Genomic DNA, 20,343 nt, shown 5'->3' with positions numbered 1-20,343 from the left:
GGTTCATTATAGTTGGAAAGATTATACTTAGAGGATATGGATATGTTATGTCCTATAGATGAAGACACATATGTTCGACTGTGGTTGATTAGATCAATACAAACTCAGAATTCTTTACCACAGGTTGGGCACAAATAGTCCAGGTGATCACCTGATGTGTTTACTCTAAACCTATATACCTCAAGTTCCTTTGATGTACTTTAATTCTGCCTTGCTTATAGAGCTTGGCACTTTATCTGATGAGGGCATCCTATGCTAGGTGATCCTGTGCCAGTGTCTCCCATATCTTACATTTACTTATAAAGTTTTTAAGAGAGACCTTCAGGGTGTTCCAGTAATTAGATCACTTAGAGTCTCTATACCTAGTTAAATCAAAAGTGACTTTATTAGATGCTTTAGAGGTTTGTAGTACCAAGAGAGTAGGAACTTAGAAGGTTTGCACAAAAAGATATTGGAAGTGATCTCTTAATCCTTACTTTAGTTAATGAAGTTTTAAGTACCTTGGTTGAGGAGCCAAAGTGGGGGAGTATACCTAATACTTTGGTTAGGGATTGCTATAGGACTATGGGTGGAGTACTATAGAGAGTATTCCTAGAGGGACTGGACATGAAAACATCATGAAAAGATTTCACTTAGCTTGATGCTCTGGCTACAATTAGAGGGAGTATGTTGGGGGGGCATAACAAATGGTTCATGAAATGATTTGTGTTTGCATGAAGCATTGACTCATTGAGATTGTGTGTCTATGGAGGATTTTTGAAAAGGGGGTAAAGTGTGATTATAGTTTGATGTGATTCATGACTTTTGAGAAGTATATTTCTAATGAGGTAGAAGTGGGGAGGTACTTAGAGACTATGAGACAATGCTGGTTATCGAGCAATCAAGCAACCATTCAATCAACCTTTGTTCTTTGATAGTACTATCGAGTCAATTAAATGGATTATAATTTGACAAAAGGGATGTAAGTACAAGATAGGGTTAAAACAATAAAAACATAAAAAGAAGAAAGCTAGGCATTAGTGGATAAATAACACCAGGTGAAGAAGCACAAAGACCTGTTAAGTAGAGGGAAAGAAGGAAAGGTGTAAACATTGAATAAAAACCTATTCAATAGATTTAGCCCAGAGAGGAATAACATACATTCCCAATTGGGTTTCAAAATCTATCCTACCTTACAGAGGAATGGAGGGGGGGGAGGGGAGGGAAAGAAAAGGGAAGAAGGGACTGATAAAAGGAAAGGTGAAGGTATAAGTGAAAGTAAACTGAAAGATAAAAGTTTTTAAAAAGTTAGGGAAAGGGAGCAAAACATTGGTGAGGAGGAATAAGAGGAAAGGAAAAAGAAAAGTACAAATGGAGAAAGATAATATGGAGGGACATAAAGAATTAATAATCTTAACTGTATATATGAATGGGATGCACTTTCCCCATAAAGTGGAAATGGAGAGCAGAATTGATTAAAAACCATAATCCTACAATATGTTGTTTACAGGAAACATATTTGAAGCAAAGCAAAATATGTTATGCTTCAATGGAAGTAAAAAAATGGTAGTGATCCTGATCTCAGACAAAGCAAAAGCAAAAATAGATCTCATTAAAAAGAATAAGGAAGGAAACTACATCTTAAAAGGCACCATAGGCAATGAAGTTATATCATTATTAAATATATATGCACCTGGTGGAATAGCATCCAAATTCTTAGAGGAACTGAATGAATTAAAAGGAGACATAGATGGTAAAACTATAATACTGGGGGAACTCAAACTCCTTCTCTCAGAATTAGATAAATATAATCACAAAATAAATAGGAAGGAAGTTAAGAAGGTAAATAAAATCCTAGAAAACTTAGAGATGATAGACTTCTGTAGAAAAATAATATAGAAAAACTAATAGAAAAGATATACAGTTTTCTGTGCAGTATATGTCACCTATACCAAAACTGACCATGTACAAGGGTACAAAAACCCCACAATCAAATGCAGAAAGGCAGAAATATGAAATGCAATAAGAAGAAAAAGAAATTGAAGGAATTGGACTTGGCAATGAGAAAGCAAAACTCTCACTCTGCAAATGTTTTTTAAGTATACCTAGAGAATCCAAAAAAAATCATCTAAAAAACTACTTGAAACAATTAACAAATTCAGTAAAGTATGAAACATAAAACATTAGCATTTCTATATATGAACAACAAAACCCAAGGACAAGAGATAGGAAGAGAGATTCCATTTAAAGTAACTGTAGATAACATTGACTACTTGGGAGTCTACCTGTCAATACAAACCCAGAAGCTGTATGAACACAATTACAAAGCACTTTTCACACAAAGTCAGATCTAAACAATTGAAAAAATGTCAATTGCTTATGGTTAATAAAAATGACAATTCTACCCAAATTAAATTACTTATTCAATGCCATACCAATCAAACTACCAAATAATGATTTTACTGAGCTATAAAAAAAATAGTAACAAAATTCATCTGGAGCAATGTAAGGTCAAGAATATCAAGGGAATTGAAGAAAAAAATGTAAAAGATAATGGCACTGCTTTACCGGTTCTGCAACTATAATATAAAGCAGCAGGTTGCCTGGTACTGGTTAAAAAACAGAGTAATGGACCAATGGATTAAGATAGGTTCAAAAGAAACAGTAGTAAATGACTATAGTAATCTATTGTTTGACAAACCCAAAGACATTAGTGTCTGGATAAGAACTAACTATTTGACAAAAATTATTGGGAAAACAATATGGCAAAAACTAGCCATAGACTCGCATCTCACAAGGTCAAACTAGACATGGGATTTAGACATAAAGGGTTATACCCTGGATCAATTACCAGACCAAGAAATACTCTACCTGTTGGATCTTTGGAAAGGGGGGAAATTTATGACCAAACAAGAAATAGAATACATTACAAAGTGCAAAATGGATGATTTTGATTATATTAAATTAAAACATTTTGCATTAATAAAACCAATCCTACCAAGATTAAAAGGAAAACAGAAGGGTTCTGATAAAGGTCTCATTTCTAAAATATATAGAGAAATGAATCAAAATTATGAGGTTACAAGTCATTCCCCAATTGATAAAGTAAGAGGATATGAACAGGTAGCTTTCAAATGAAGAAATTAAAGTTATATATAATCATATGAAAAATTGCTCCAAATCATTCCTGATTAGAGAAATGCAAATTAAAAAACTCTGAGGTACCACCTCACATCCATCAGATTGGTTAAGATGACAAAAAGGGAAAATGATCAATGTTGGAGAGTTGTGGTATTATTGGTACATTAATGTACTGTTAGTGGAGTTGTGAACTAATCCAACCATTCTGGAGAGCAATATGGAACTATGCTCAAAGAGCAATAAAAACGATTATACCCTTTGACCCAGAAATTCCAATACTAGATCTTTATCTAAAAGAAATCATAGAAAATGGAGAAAGTCCTATATTTTCCCAAATATTCATAGCAACCCTTTTTTTCAGTAGCAAAGAATTAGATATTAAAGGAATGCCCATCAATTGATGAATGACTGAACAAGTTATGCTATGAATATTATGGGGTACTATGGTTCTATCAGAAACCATAAATGGGGCCGGCTAGGTGGCGTAGTGGATAAAGCACTGGCCTTGGAGTCAGGAGTACCTGGGTTCAAATCTGGTCTCAGACATTTAATAATTACCTAGCTGTGTGGCCTTGGGCAAGCCCCATTTGCCTTGCAAAAATCTAAAAAAATAAAAATAAAAAGAAACCATGAACGGTCAGACTCCAGAAGGATGGGACATATTACAGGAACTGATGCCAAATGAAGGGAGCACACCAAGAGAACATTATACACATTAACAACAATGTGAGTTGCTCAACCTTGATGGATGTAATTCCTCTCAGCAGTTCAGAGACCTAGGACAACCCTGGGATAACAGTTATGAACAATGCTATCCACATCCAGAAGAAGAAAAACAAAACAAAACAAAAACCTTACAGAATCTAAATGAACACCATGTAAACTTTAAAAAAATTTTCTCTTATGTTTTTCCTTCCTTTCTCATGGTTTTATTTCTTTTCCCTTAGTACTAATTCCTCATGCAGTAAATGACTAATCTGAAAACATATTAAACACAATTGTATAGTAAAATATTCTCCAAACTGTTAGCCCTAGAGAGGAGAGGGTAGGAAGGGAGGGTGGAAGGAAATTATGTAACTTGTAAATATGCATATAAATGTGGATGAATGTTAAAAAAAACCTTTCATAACATGTAATTGGAAAAATAAAATAAAACATCAATTGGGAAAAATATTTATTTGTTTAATAAATATAAGAAATTATTGAACAGAACTAAAGTATCAATCCTAGAAGTAACACAGCAAAGAACTCATCTTTTTAATAGGAGCATAAAGTAATTAACTTTCATCAATTAGTCACCCTGGGGTGATAGAGAGAAGAACCCACTGAAAGATGCAAGAACTTCTAATGGCCCCACTCACTCATATTTCTACCAGGAGCCCACTTTTCCAAAAGTGCACTCTAAGGATCTGGGCTTTGCCATTAGACTCTTGATGTAGCCTAAGGACTCTCAAGCAATTCCATTCATCCTGCATCCTCCTCCAAACAGAAGTGGACTCTTTAAGAGCAGGAATTGTCTGGCTTTGTCTTAATAACACTTATCAGAAAATAAATGCTTAAAAAAATGCTCTGCCATTCCACATTGATAATAATGATGAGTAACCATATGGTCTAGTAAGTAAAAAGAGCATTGGACTAGGTGTCAAAACTAAGTTTCTAGGCCTAGCTCTGCCATCGTATATGTGACCACACGCTGATCACCCAGACTCTTCTGGCAACTTTGTCTTTATTCATAAACTTGGCCTTAAACAAGATGATTTCTATGACACTTTCCAACTCTAAAATTGTCCATTTCTACCTACAATCTACCTACAATCAGATAGCCTAGTTTTCTGATATATACTACAACAAATATATCAGAAAGAACCCAGGAAGAGCACATACAAGGTGACTATGTTGTATTAATTCATAATGTAGCAGGAATAGACTTTTCAATGATAGACCATTATAAGTTTTTTATCTTTTTTTTATTTTATTTTTTAATTCTCATTTTGTACAAATGTTTTTTTTACATTAATAAAATATTCTTGTTTAAGAGTAAACAAAATACCCCTCCCCCCAATGAATATAGACTTGCTTGGGCAATAAAGTAAAGCGGAGAGAAAAAAAATTAAAATTAAAAAAAATAATAGTAATAATTGTAAGTATGGCCAGGTGCTGCAATGGATGAAGCACCAGCCCTGGAGTCACGAGCACCCGAGCCCACATCCAGCCCCATAGACCCAACAATCACCTAGCCATGTGATATGCAAGCTATCAGATCCCCACTGCCCTGCAAAAACCAAAAAGAAGGGGAAAAAAAGACCCAAAATAAAATAAAATAGTAACCATAGTAAGGGTGGCTGGGAGGCAGACAGAGCATTGGCCCCTGAGCCAGGAGCACCCGGGTCCAACTCTGGCCTCAGATACCCAAAGATCACCCTGCTATGTGGGCCCAGGCAGGCCACCCAGCCCCATTTGCCCTGCACCCTCCCCCAAATAATAATAGTAAAAAATGTGCTTCAGTCTTTGTTCTAACACCAACAATTCTGTCATGGGTGGATCGCATTCTTTATGGTAAGTCCATAGCAAAAGTTGCTTCCATATTTTTCCAACGTTGCCATTGCCGATTGCAACTCCCTCCTTTCTTATTTCTCCACTACCATGTACTACATTTTCTCTCTCCTTTCACTCTGACTCTGCTGTAGGGTCACTGAGTGGTGCAGCAGACAGATCCCTGGTCCTGGAGCCAAGAAGCCCTGAGCCCCCATACCACCCCTTAGGCCCAGAATCCACCTGGCCCTATGGTCCTGGACAGGCCTTCCAATCCCAGCCCCTTGCAAGAAGTAAAAAAGAAAATGTGTTATATCTGACCACTCTCCCCCCATGGTCCATCCTGTCCTCCTTTATTCACATCCCCACTCCCCCCTCCTTCTTACTCCAGATGCCTATACCCCATTAAGTATATATGCTGTTTCCTCTCCTAGTCACTTCTGATGAGAGCAAAGGTTACCTCATTCCCCCTTGCTTCCCCCCTTCCATATCATTGCAATAGCTCATTTTAATAAAAAATATTATTATATGAAATATCTTGGCCTATTCCCCCTCTCCTTTTTCTTTCTCCCACTACATTTCCCTTTTTTCTATTGACTCCATTTTTACACCATATTTTATCTTCGAATTCAGCTTTCTCCTATGCTTCAACTATAAAAGCTCCCTCTACCTGATCTATTAACTGAGAAGGTTCATATGAGTATTATCAGTGTCATTTTTCTATGCAGGAATACATGCAGTTCATCATCATTGAGTCCCTCATATTTTCCCCCTCTCCTCCAATCTCCATGCTTCACCTGAGTCCTGTATCTGAAGATCAAACCTTCTGTTCAGCTCTGGCTATTCCAAAAGGAACCTTTGAAATACCCCTGGTTCATTGAAAGTCCATCTTTTTCCCTGGAAGAGGACATTCAGCCTTGCTGGGTAGTTCATTCTTGACTGCATTCTAAGCTCTTTTGCCTTCTGGTATATTATATTCCAAGCCCTACGAGCTTCCAATGTAGTTGCTGCTAAGTCCTGTGTGATCCTGACTGCAGCTCCACGATATTTGAACTGTGTCCTTCTGGCTGCTTGTAATATTTTCCCTTTGACTTGGGAGTTCTGGAACTTGGCTATAATATTCCTAGGGGTTGGTTTTTTGGGATCTCTTTCTCTGGGGGATCGGTGGATTCTCTCCATTTCTATTTTGCCCTCTGATTCTAGAATATCAGGGCAATTTTCCTGTAGTAATTCTTTGAAAATGATGTCAAGGCTATTTTCCTGATCATGACTTTCAGGTATTCCAATAATTTTCAAATTATCTTTCCTAAGTCTGTTTTCCATATCAGTTTTTTTCAATGAGATATTTCACATTTTCTTCTAATTTTTCATTTTTTTGGTTTTGAAGTATTGATTCCTGATTTCTGGTAAATTCATCAATCTCCCTGAATTCTATTCTTTGTCTGAAGGATTTGTTCTCCTCAGAGAGTTTTCTTATCTCTTTTTCCATCTGTCCAATTTTGCTTTTTAAGGCATTCTTCTCCTCAATAACTTTTTGAACTGTTTTATCCATTTGACCTAAGCTGGTTTTTAGCATGCTATTTTCTTCAGCATTTTTTTGGATTTCCTTGACTAAGCTGCTGACTTCATTTTCATGTTTTTCCTGCATCTCTCTCCTTTCTTTTCCCAGTTTTTCTTCCAACTCCCTCATTTGATTTTCAAAGTCTTTTTTGAGCTCTGTCATAGCCTGAGCCCAATTTCTGTTTTTCTTGGAGTCTTTAGATGCAGGAGCTTGTGCTTCCTCATCTTCAGACTGATCCTTCTTGGGCTCATTTGCAAAATATTTCTCAATGGTCTTCCTCTTGTTTCTTTGCTCATCTTCCCAGCCTTGGCCTGGTTTTGGGGTGCTTCCTGAGCTTTTGGGACACTCCCACAAGGGTCTCAGAGTATGAGACTCTGTCCTCCCTCCTGGTCTGTGAATGACCAGAAGTGCCCCCCTCTGCCACGGGGCTGAGGTGGGGGGGGCCCTGCTGTTCTTTTGGCAGGGGCCTAAACTGAGATCAGGATCTGAATGTGGTCAGAGCCCCAGAGTCCTGTTCCAGAGCTCTGCAGTCTCTCTTCACTCCCCTCCCTCAGCTCAATGGGCTCATGCCCTGGGGCTCCACCCACTTCTGTTTCTAGCTCTGGGCTGCAAAAAGACCAAGCTGCTTGCTGTGTGCCCTGAGGGCTGGGCTCCATGCGCTCACTCTGGCAGAGGTCCCCCGCTCTTCCCCCACTTTGTGCCCGGTGCTCCCCGGGGTGCAGCTCAGGAGACTCCCCCGCTGCTGTGAGCTGTGGCTCCCAGCGCCCTGGGGCTGCCTCCAGGAGGCTGAAGTTCTTTCACTCTGGTGGGCCACCCCTCTGGGGGGCTGCCCCTCCGACCCGGGGGAGCAGAGCCTTTCTGCTCTTTTCCAGGTTACCTTGAGTGGGAGAACTGCCTCAATGGGTCCCTTTGTGGGTTCTGTCTCTCGAAAGTTTAGTTAGAGTCTTTAGTTTCAAGTTTTATCACAGAGCGCCTAAGACTGGATCACTTCTTGTCGCCATCTTGGCTCCGCCCCTCCATTATAAGTTTTTTTGTGGAAGGCAATTATTAAATAACCTATTCCATCCTAAAAAACCTGAAGCCTTTTTAGAATAGGCTGTTCCTTGGCTAAGGTTTCTCTGTCTTCCCTCTTTCTTTGTTCTCCCCCTTCATCTTCATTTCGGCAACATATACCTAATAATTTGATCTGTGATGTTGATTTATAATTCTAAATAGCTTTGGAAAAAGAAGTATCTGTATCTGTGGTACTCAAGTATGTCTGCTAAGCAGATGCATTTTATCTTAAAATCTTCTTTAATATTCTCTGTGGTAAGTAAAAATGTTACTATATTAATTTAGAATCCTTTATTTCTCTCAAAAAATCAGTCAACTACTGTTTAGATAAATCACTTTGGCAGCTAAATGAAAGAAGGATTGGAGTGGGGAGAGACTTAATCTTCTGAAAGATCCACCAAGAGGCTATGTTAAGGTATGAAGTGATGAGTGCTTGCACAAGGGCTTGATACTGATGGTAGTATTAGAGAAAAGAAGTATTAGAAAGGTGGAATCAACAAGCTTTGGAAATGGATTGTATAGAGGAGGAGGGGAGATAGGAGTCGAAGATATCACCTTGATTGTAAGCCAAAAGGATTTGGAGGATGGTGTTTTTGAAAGTTATAGGGAAATATTGGAGTTAGGGGTTAGGGAGTAAAGATAATGAATTTAATTTTGAACATTTTAATTTATGATGTTTATTGGTCATTCAGTTTGCAATATCTGAAAGGCAGTTGATGATACGGAACTGGAGGTCAGTAGAGAGGTTAGGGCAGGGTAAATATATTTGGAAATCATTACCATGGAACTGGTAATTAAATCTATAGAATCTGAAAAGATCATGAAGTGAAGTATTATAGATGAGGAGGAGAAGAGGACACAAGAACTCTTTGGGATGCCTACAGGTTGAGGGTATGACCTGGATGAGAATCTAGCAAAATAGATTTCAAAGGAGCAGCTAGGTAAGAGAACTAGGAGAGAGTAGTATCCTGAAAATTTAGAGAAGAGAATATAAAAGGGGAGAGAGTGATCAGCAGTGTCAAAGGCTGAAGACTGAAACAAAGCCTTTGAATGTGGCCTTGGATGTGGCGATTTGGAAAGTACTGTTTTGGTGGAATGATGAGGTAAAAAGACAGATTGTAAGAGGTTAAGAGAGAAGAGGGAAAGTGCAGGCTCCTATTGTAGCAGCCCTGTCCTCTTTTATCCACCCTGAGATGACTTCCCTTTGTGCAAATAGGCTACCATTTTCCCTTGATATCTGATATTAGGTGAAAGAGAGGAGCCAAGTGAGGTCCCTGAAGGGAGGTGGCATGAGGCCAAGTCCAGTATCCTCAAAGAGACAATCTGTGCCAGCTCATGGCAGCCTCTACCTTTTGCTTCCAGCCCAATCTCCCAAATGGGATGTGAAGAACCTCCAGGGGAAAGAGAAAGCAACCTCAACCCTCCATTTTCTTCTACACTTGCCCCTTGAGGAGGAAGGTGAGGAAGGAGGAAGGAGGAAGGAAGAGGAGGAAGAAAGGTGAGGTATTTCTGCTATGTGAGTTTGACTTCTAGGTCCTTTCCTGCCTAAACATCAGCCTTTAGTTGGAAGATGAAAAGTGAAGTGAAACCTTCCATCTGACCATCTGATAGAGTGCTTCTCATCTCAAATTACACTTAGCTCCAGCTAAGTTTTGAAAATAATGAACATTAGTGCACAGGGTCATATCCTATATATCCCAATGATTCTGAATACTTGTATGTCATCATCTAAATCCCATTACTTGCCATTATCTAATTCCTTATTCTCATCCCCTTCAATTCTCCTACTGTAAAGTTCAGATATGTGAAAAGGGATCCTTTTACTTTGCCTGCAGGAATGTGTATGCCATAGAAAGCAAACTCCCTTTCATTTTAAATCTTTTTCTTTCCTACTCCTTTCATCTTGTATCTGTCACTAAAACTTGGTTCCTTCTGATGATGCAGTCTCCCTGGCCAGCCTTTCTAGTACTGCCTGCACCTTCATATTTCCCTTGGCTTAATTGTCATGGCAGTCATAGGGAGGTTGGAATCTTCCTTACTCCTCATTGGTACTTCTGGGATCTTTTCCCACCACTACATCCTGTGAAGATTGTGTTATTCATCTGTACTAACCAATAACAATCATGGTAGTTGTGATTACAGACTTCTAGGTTACTCCCCTTTCTTCCTCTGTGAATTCAATACAAGGTTCATATTTTTTCTCTCCTCCCTATTTCATGTTCTTATTCTAAGGGGACTTCATACATATTGACGCTCCTTCAGACACTCTTAACCACTCAGTTCTCAGCCTACTTGTTTCCCATGATTTACTCTTCCAGCAATGCATATAGATGGTGGGCCAAGTATGTCTCCTGAGGAAAGATACCAAGGGACCTGTTTTGGTGTTACTCATGAATGATCTTGCCTTCACTGACAAATGTACCATCTCTATGTTTAAGAACTCTGACATCATCTTATGTAGTATAATATATTGACTTTTCACCTTTCCCGATGCTTTCCCTTACCAAACTTATCCTTTGTCCATACTATGACCTTTAATCCCTTGACCACTCAGTTCTTTCCCAGGTCATCTTCCCTATACTCTACCTTCTGTTCTCCAACTTGACCCCCTGGTGAACCAATTTGACTCTATACTGTCCTCTTTTTGAATCTCTATCCATTTGCATAAGAAGAAAAAATAGTCAAAGGAGAGAAAAAGTATATTAAATTTATCTGATAAGAGTTTGGTATGGGGGCGGCTAGGTGGCACAGTGGATAAAGCACCAGCCTTAGAGTCGGGAGTACCTGGGTTCAAATCTGGTCTCCAACACTTAATAATTACTTAGCTGTGTGGCCTTGGGCAAGTCACTTAACCCCATTTTCCTTGCAAAAAACTAAAAAAAAATAATAAAAATAAAAAAGAGTTCAGTATATAAGATCAAAGGAATTCCTCCTGTAGGTAAATAAAGTTCTCAGAGAAATTACAACCTATTAACAACCACATGAAAGAATGTTCCACATAATTAGATGAGTGAAGTATATCAAGACAGTCCCATGGTTCACCTCACTCCCTATAAATTCTCAAAGATAACAAAAGATAGGAATAATCAATGTTGGAGTGGACATTGATCACATTGTTGGTACAGCTGTGAACCATTTTGGAAATCAATTTGGAATTATGCAAATAAAGTGACTAAAATATGAGTCAGTTCATAATCCAAGGAGGCCTGTTATAAGAATAAACTCCTCATATACACCAAAAGATTTATAACAGCAACTGAGAGCAAAGAATAAGAAACCCAAATAGTAGATGCCATGAATTAGAAAAGAGCTAAATAAATTGTGGTATTTTAATCTAAATATTATTGTGCTATAAGAAAAAACTAGTTTGATGAATATTAGAAATATAGAAAAATCTACATTATTTTTGACTTTGCAGAGTAACCTAAGCAAAGACAAGAAAATAATATACACTACTACAAAAAATACAAATTGAAACAAACAGAAAAAACAATCAGAAGTTAATATTGCAAAATTACCCCCCCAAAAAAGAGAGTTATGAGAAGATACCTGCACTCTATCCCTTTGCAGAGGTGGGAGGTACATGAATGTGGTACATTATACATATTTCCAGATTTTCTTTGAATGCATTGATCAGTTATCTTATTTTTAATTTGTCTTTAAAAAATATTTCTTATGGGGAAGACTCTCTGAGAGAGAAGCAGGAAGAGTACTAGAGGAAATTTTAATATGAAAAAAGATATCAATAAAATTTTGTTAAAATAAATGATTCCTCACTTGTGTGTGAGTTCTATGTTATGGGGTGGGGAGGAGAAAGAGAGAGACAGAGGGAGAAGGAGAGGGGGCGAGAGAGAGAGAGAGAGAGAGAGAGAGAGAGAGAGAGAGAGAGAGAGAGAGAAATCTTATAAACATTTGGAGACTGGAGTCAGTTAAAAAGGACTATCAATTTTTATAGTAAAAGGTAAGTCACTGAGAGTCAAGAGGCTCTCATTTAAGCCACTGAAGGATATAGAAACCATGCTATAGACAAACCACTTTGCTCAGAAATATGGCAGTTAGAATTAATCAGTTGAGAGAGGTATTGAATTGGATGATACCCAGTTGGTTGGGGAGACAAATTGCTTCTTTGGCCAAAAGCTCCAGAGTCATCTATTGTCCTTCAGTGCCACTGAGAGTTGGAGAAAGGTCAAGTTTCTCATAAAGGTCTTTTGTTCTCTGCTGCCACCCTTGAATTGATGTGGAAAAGCAGAGAGGATTTTGCAGCTGTTTTAGTATCCTGGTGACCTGGCTTAAAGAATTAACATGAACTATGTTGCTGTGATCTCCATTCTGATTGAAGCATTTTCTGGGTGAATGAACAACTGGCAATACAGCATCAGCCTGGTGTGATCTCTACAAACCAGAGATTGGTATTTTCATGAACTTTGCCATTCTCTAACTTTCATAATAGGGTTGACACTTTCCATTTAAGGGTGATGGCTAATTAAAAGAGTTTTGAAGTGTTTTGCTTTAGTAGAAAAGAGATTTCCCTAGGATAGAGTCAAGCAGCAAGCAGAAATGTAGTTTTATATGGTACAAATTTTCCTGAATGAACTAAAAACACTGAAGTCTGAAGTCTAGAGTTGCTGTGTATATTGAGTACATTGTTAAGAGAATATTATCTAGATTTATGTGTATTGTTATGCATTTTATTATGTTTGCTTTAATATAAATATCTACAATATTATAATTTTTGCCTTATTGATAAGTTAAATAGTTCTGTTTAAGACTTAAATGTCCTTATTATGAGTTATTAGTTGTGTAAGTGTTATACTGTGGGAATGTGTTAACATTGTGAATGACTGGTTGACACAAAATACAGGATGAAGAGCTCTAGAACTAGAATGGTGAGTAGAAGTGAATTTCCCAAACAACAGGATTTTCCCAAAACTGAAAAAGTATCATTGCAACCATTTGGTGGTAGTCTATTTCTGGGAACTTTGATCTGCTAGTGAAGACAACAGATTGGAGTGAACCAGATAACCCAGAGAAAAATAAGGAATTTGATGTGTCTAGTGAAATGTTGGGAAGGGCAGGGTGGGGGTGGGGTGAGGTCTCCCTCAATATAGATTCCTTCAATGTCACAAAATATATAACATGTCTCAAAAGTCTTATTGCGATTTTAAACTGCTCAAGCACATATTGTGCAGAATACATATGTATACACATATATTGGGAGAGGTACATGCCTGCATCCATATATGTATTTATGTTCTAACTCAATAGAGAAACAGAAACTGGAAGAGGGATAGGAGGGGGTTCAAAAGAGAATAGAGTGATTCAGGAAGGACTCAGTAGTTAGTAAAACAAACCCCTACCCTCAGTAGATTGACCAAGATTAGAGACTTAAAAGGGAAGAAAGAAAGAGTAGGTAACTATGATTGGAATTTGAACTATAAAAAGAGGAAAGTCAATGAAACCAAAGTAGATAATTACTCACTAATACTGAAGACAATACTGCTATTGTCATATACTAAGTCACTGCCTTCCCATTTGTACCTGTTAAACATCATATAGTCTCATATATAGGAAATTGGAGGTGCTGAGATGCAATGACCCATCCCCCTTTAGTGACATGGTTTATCCAAATTGTCATTATCTCATTTTGAAAGTTATCAATAAAAGTTGACCCCATATTGAATCTCTTGCTGGGGATTAAGACCCTATGAGAAAGAGATTCTCTAGCCCATCAGGTGTTAGCATTGGGTACAGGGAGACATTTGGCAGCTCCATAGCCTATTATCTAACTCTAGGTTACAATTCTAGGGTGGAGTGGAGTGGTTATGGTCAGGAGGGAGCAAGAGCATTGCCTGGGTAAGGACTAGAGTGCAGACCAAGAAAGTAAAGACTAGATCTTTCCCCTGCCACAAGTGAGCAAAGTACCATCTCTAATATAAACAGTCCAAAGTAAGAAAAAATAGACTGATAGATGAGAAAACAACAAAAAATTCATAAAAATAATGAAATATCTCATAGGAAAAACAAATGACCTGATGAAAAATAGATTGAGAAAAAATAATTTAAGAATTATCAGGGGCAGCTAGGTGGTGCAGTGGATAAAGCACCGGCCCTGGAGTCAGGAGTACCTGGGTTCAAATCCGGTCTCAGACACTTAATAATTGCCTAGCTGTGTGGCCTTGGGCAAGCCACTTAACCCCATTTGCTTTGCAAAAACCTAAAAAAAAGAATTATCAGACTAACTCAAAGCCAGGATAAAAAAAAACTTAGATATCATATTTCACAAAAATTATAAAGGAAATTTGTCTAGATATCTTGGAGTGATAAGGCAAAGTAGAAACTGAAACAATCTACCAGTCATTACCTGAAAGAAATTCCAAAATTAAAGCTCCTAGGAATTTTATAGGCAAAATTTAGAACTCCCAGGTCAAGGAGAAAAGACTACAAGTAGCCAGAAAGAAAAAAAAATTCTAATACCATAGAGCCAAAGTCAGGATTATTTCACATTTAGCAATTATCACTATAAAGGAACAGAAGTCTTACAATAAGATTTTCTGGAAAGCAAAGAAGTTAGGATGACAAAAGTAAACTACCTAGCAAAACTGAATGTGTTTCTACAGGAGGAAAGGGGAATGGATCTTAAATGAAAAAGAGGATTTATGCATTCCTGACTTTAAAAAAAGACAAGATCTGAATAGAAACGATATTCAAGCACAAGACTTAAGAGCACCAGAAAAACATAAACATGAATGAGAAATCAAGGGATTGAACAAGTTTAAATAAGTTATAACTAAGTAACTGGGCAGTTACGTGATACAATGAATAGAGTGTCAGAGCTGATCAGAAAGACTCATCTTCATAAATTCAAATTTCACTCCAGACACTTACTAGATGTGACAGTCATTTCATTCACTTCCTCTTCTGTAAAATGATCTGGAGAAGGACATGGCAAGAAAACCCCAAAGGGACCCCAATGGGATCATGAAGATTCAGATACAAGTGAAAATGAATGAACAATAACAAAACAAGTTACACTATTCACTTTATGGGAAGATGATAACATGTAACCCCTAATAATGTGATCATCATTCAAGCACTTAGAAGACATCTACTTAGAGAATATGGGTGTGAGTCTATTATATTGAAATGGTTCCAAAAGAAAAATGGAATAGTAAGAAAGAGGGATGCACTGAAAGAATAGGGGAAGGGGAAGGAAGAATAGAGGAAATTATTTCACATAAGAAGTGTGTAAGGGGCACTGGCCCTGTAGTCAGGAGGACCTGAGAAGTGTATGAGGAAGAATTTTTTAAATGTAAAGGTAAGAGGAACTACCTTAATCTTGTCTGAAATGGTTCAAGGAGAAAAGATAAACATGGGCGTGTATAGAAATTCATCTTACCTAAAAAGGAAGTGGAGACAGAGGCCTTCAAGAGAAAGGGATATGAGAAGGGAGAAGATAGATTAAGGGAAGAAGTAGTCAGAAGTAAAACAAGCTTATGAGAATGGGGTTGGATAAAAAAAAGAGAAAGATAAAAAAGAAAAGAATAGGATGGCGGAAAATTCACAATTAACAATCTTAACTATGAATATGAATATAATGAATTCACATATAAAAACAGAAGAAAGTAGTAGAATGGATTAGAAACCAAAATCCAACCATATTGTTTATAAGATACATACACACACACACACACACACACATTCAAAGACAGAGTGAAAATAAGAGACTAAAGTAAAACCTATTGCTTTTTAGCTGATGTAAAAAAGTCAAGGGTAGCAACCATGATTTCAGATAAAAATAAACTTTGTTAAACTAGCTATTCAGGGAAACTACATTTTGCTTAAAGGTATCATGGACAATGAATACTGAATTGTAAGTATGTGGGAAGCTGAGTCAGGAATCGCTCAGCAGGACCAGGGTGTCCTTCTGAGTGTGCTTCCCTGTCTCATTGTTTCCACAGTTGCAAGATGATCAGAGTCCTGACCTGTCCCAGATATTAAACTAAGAGAAGTGTGAGTGAAGGAGAACATTTTATTGTAATTCTTGTGAGAAGCTGTTGGGTGGTACTCCAGGGAAACATTCACACCCAATTCAGAGACAAGAGCAAATTTTATACTATTCCTACTCCTCCCACCAGAGTTAGGACTGGTCCAGACTCTTCTGGCTTTTACTCTCCCTTACACTCCCACTCCATAACCGCCTTGATGTTCCCTCTCCATGGTCATGCATCGCATGTTATGTTAATGACCCTCTGTCATTACAGAGTGTGTGTCAGTTAATAGTAATGAAGTTAATTTTAATTAAGCATGCCCAGAAGTAAGATCAGTGTGACCGGGTCATATGACCTCTTGAGTTCAAGCTGTTTTGCACACCCCAACTTATAGCTAGGGTCCCAATACAGGATATGTCTGTCTGCTTGGTATAGCATTCTCCATGGTAAGTTCCCTTTTTGACATCATTTGCATATTTGCTTAACACAGCAATATCTGTAGAAGCTGAATTGCTTAAGATAGTAATTTCTTCTCTCTCTCTCTCTCTCTCTCTTTGGTTATAAATATTGATTCTTTTTTAAATCTTTTTTTAATTTTACAACCCCTCCCACTCTCCCTCCCCCCCACAGAAGGCAGTTTGATGATCTTTACATTGTTTCCATGCTATACATTGATCAAAATTGAATGTGTTGAGAGAAAAATCATATCCTTAAGGAAAAAATAAAATATGAGTGATAGCAAAATTACATAAGAAAACTTTTTTAAAAATTGGTCTTTGTTCAAACTCCACAATTCTTTCTTTGGATACAGATAGTATTCTCCATTGCAGATACCCTAAAATTGTCTCTGATTGTTGCATTAATGGAATGAGCAAGTCCACCAAGGTTGAACATCACTCCCATGTTGCTGTTAGGTTGTACAATGTTCTGGTTCTGCTCATCTTGCTCAATATCAGTTCGTGCAAATCCTTCCAGGCTTCTCTGAATTCCCATCCCTCCTGGTTTCTAATAGAACAATAATGTTTCATCACATACATATACCACAGTTTATATGCCATTCCTCAATTGATGGACATTCATTTGATTTCCAATTTTTTGCCACCACAAACAAGGCTGCTATGAATATTTTTGTACAGGTAATAACATAGTAATTTCTTACAAAAAGGAAACAAACAGTAAACCATACTAGTGGGGGACCTCCATTTACCCCTCCCTGATCCAGACAAATTTAACCATAAAATAAACACGAAAGAAGTTGTTGAATAGAATTTTAGAAAAGTTAGATGTGATTAGACCTCTGTGGGAAATAAAGGAATACACCTAGTTTTCATGTCACCTTCACAAAGCTTGACCATATAATAGACCATTAAAGAAACCTCATCAACAAGAACAGAAAAACAGATAAATTAAATTCACCATGGTGCAATAAAAATTACATTCATTTAAAGATATTTTCAGCAAAGGTTTAAACTTTATGGGAAATCAATCTAACTCTAGAGAATGAGTAAATCAAAGAAAAAAATCACAGAAGCAAAAATTTCAGGAAAGATAAAAAAAATGAGACAAGGTATGAAAATGTGGGACATTCTTAGCAACACAAAACAGTACTTAGGAGCAAATGTATTTCTCTAAACCCTTATACTCATAAAACAGAAAAGGAGCAAGTAAATGAATTAAACATGTAACTTAGAAAAAAACTAGAAAAAGAGCAAATTAAAAATCCCCAATTAAACATCAAAATGAAAAACAAGAAAATCAAAAAAAGAAAATAAGGCTAAAACTAAAAAAAATTGAACTGTTAAATGTAACTAGGAGTTAGTTTTATGAAAAAAGCCCACAATAAAATAAACTATTTTTTAAAAAGAAAACCAAGTTACCAGTTTCCAAAATGAAAAGGTGAATGTACTGTCAACAAAGATCATGTTAAAGCAATTATTAGGAGCTATTTTTCCCCAACTGTGTGCCAATAAAATTGACAACTTAAATGAAATGGGTGACTATATGTAAAAATATAAATTCTCTAGGTTAATAAGAGATGTAATAGAATACTTAAAATAAACTTCCCTTTAAAGAAACCATAAATTAAATTTCAAAAGCATGGAAATCCTAGGATCAGATAAATTTTACAAGAAAATTCTAAAAAATATTTAAACTTGAACTTGATTTCAGTATTATATAAAGTGTTTGAAAAATAGGTAAAGTTCTAAATTCCTCCTCTGAAGACAAATATTGTTTCAATATCTAAATCAGATAGAGCAATGCTGTCCAAAATGCAGCCTGCCTGTAAGTTTACTAAAGGTTTTAGTGACAAAGTTGAGCTACTGCAGAGTTCTCACTAAAATGGCAAATCAAAATATATTATCTATTGTTCCAATAAAAAAAAACTTTTAAAAATAAGGTTGGACAGCCCTGAGGTAGAGCAAAAAGAACCCCCCCACACACACACTTTTGACTAATTTCCCTAATGAACATTGAGGCAAAAATTTTAAATAAAATGCTAGCAAAGAGTTTATAGTAATATATCACAAAGATAATATACTATGACTAGGATAAATTTGGAACAGGAATGAAGGCTTGGTTTAAAATTAATATTAAGAAAACTTTACAGGGTGGCTAGGTGGTGCAGTGGATAAAGTACCGGCCCTGGAGTCAGGAGTACCTGGGTTCAAATCTGGTCTCAGACACTTAATGATTGCCTAGCTGTGTGGCCTTGGGCAAGCCACTTAACCCCATTTGCCTTGCAAAAACCTTAAAAAAAACTTTAAGTATATTTGAAGTATCAATAACAAAAACAACATAAATCACATGATTTTAGCAATAGATTTGAAAAACTTATTATAATATCTAATCCTTTTTTAAAACACTAGGAAAGCATTGGAATAAATTGAAATTTTATATAAATAACATCTATCTAAAACAAGAGCAAATATTTGTAATGAGAACAAGCTAGAAATCTTTCCAATAAAATCATGGATAAAGCAAAAATATACATTATGATATTGTACTAGAAATACTATCTGTTGCAGCAAAACAAGAAAAAGAAATTGAAGGAATAAGCAAAGATCAAACTATGCTATACATAGAATAAAATTAACACTTTTTCCAAGTGACATGGTATGAAATCTAGAGAATCAAGAAAAGATTAATTGAAAGAATAATTTCATCAAAGTTATAAATTTAAATAAACCCACAACCATCAGCATTTCTATACATTAATCAGCAAAACCAGCACGAGTAATTAGAAAGAAAAATTCCATTTAAAATAACTACAGATGGCAATTTAAAATAGGAAACCAATTACAAAACACTCTACACATAAAGTCATCTAAACAATTGGAGAAGTGTCACTTATTCATGGGTAGGCTGAGACAATATAATAAAAATGACAATACTACCTAAATTTAATTTGCTTATTCAATAGTGCCATACCAATCAAACAAAGAATTACTTTTGTAAAGCTAGGAAAAATAACAAAAATCTTGAGGAACAAAAAGTCAAGAATATCAAGGGAATCAATAAAAAATATGAAAAAGGGGGATGAATAGTCTCAGATCTTAAACTTTTTAATATTATATGTTATATAACTATATATAATAAATATATTTACATTTATAAATTAACATGATTATAAATATAAACCTGCAATGTATAATTTCATAAAATGGTCATCATCAAAACAGGTTGATTAATGGAATTGTTTAGATTTACTGTATAGAAAACCTAATGTTTGATGAACCCAAAGATCTCAGCCACTTGAGCAACTTGATAAATACTGCTGTAAAACCTGAAAAGCATTCTGGCAGAAACTAAGTATTTCACCCAGTATACCCAAAAAAGCTCAGAATGGGTACAGGATTCAGACATAAGTAAGCATTCATATTATAAGCAAATTAGGGGAGCACAGGAAAAAAATTCCTTCTCAGACTTATGAAATAGGGGAAAGTGTTCATGACCAAACAACAGATAAAGAAGACCACAGGAGATAAAATAGGTAATTTTGATGACATGAAGTTAAAATGTTTTTTCACAACTGAAACCCATGCAGCCAAAATAAGAAGAAAACAAGAAAAAGTAAAAAAAAAATTTATA

Source organism: Macrotis lagotis, chromosome 2 (assembly GCF_037893015.1).
Source record: "Macrotis lagotis isolate mMagLag1 chromosome 2, bilby.v1.9.chrom.fasta, whole genome shotgun sequence".
NCBI classification, from domain to species: Eukaryota; Metazoa; Chordata; class Mammalia; order Peramelemorphia; family Peramelidae; genus Macrotis; species Macrotis lagotis.
The sequence above is the reverse complement of the archived record's forward strand: the minus strand, read 5'-3'. Positions refer to the sequence as shown.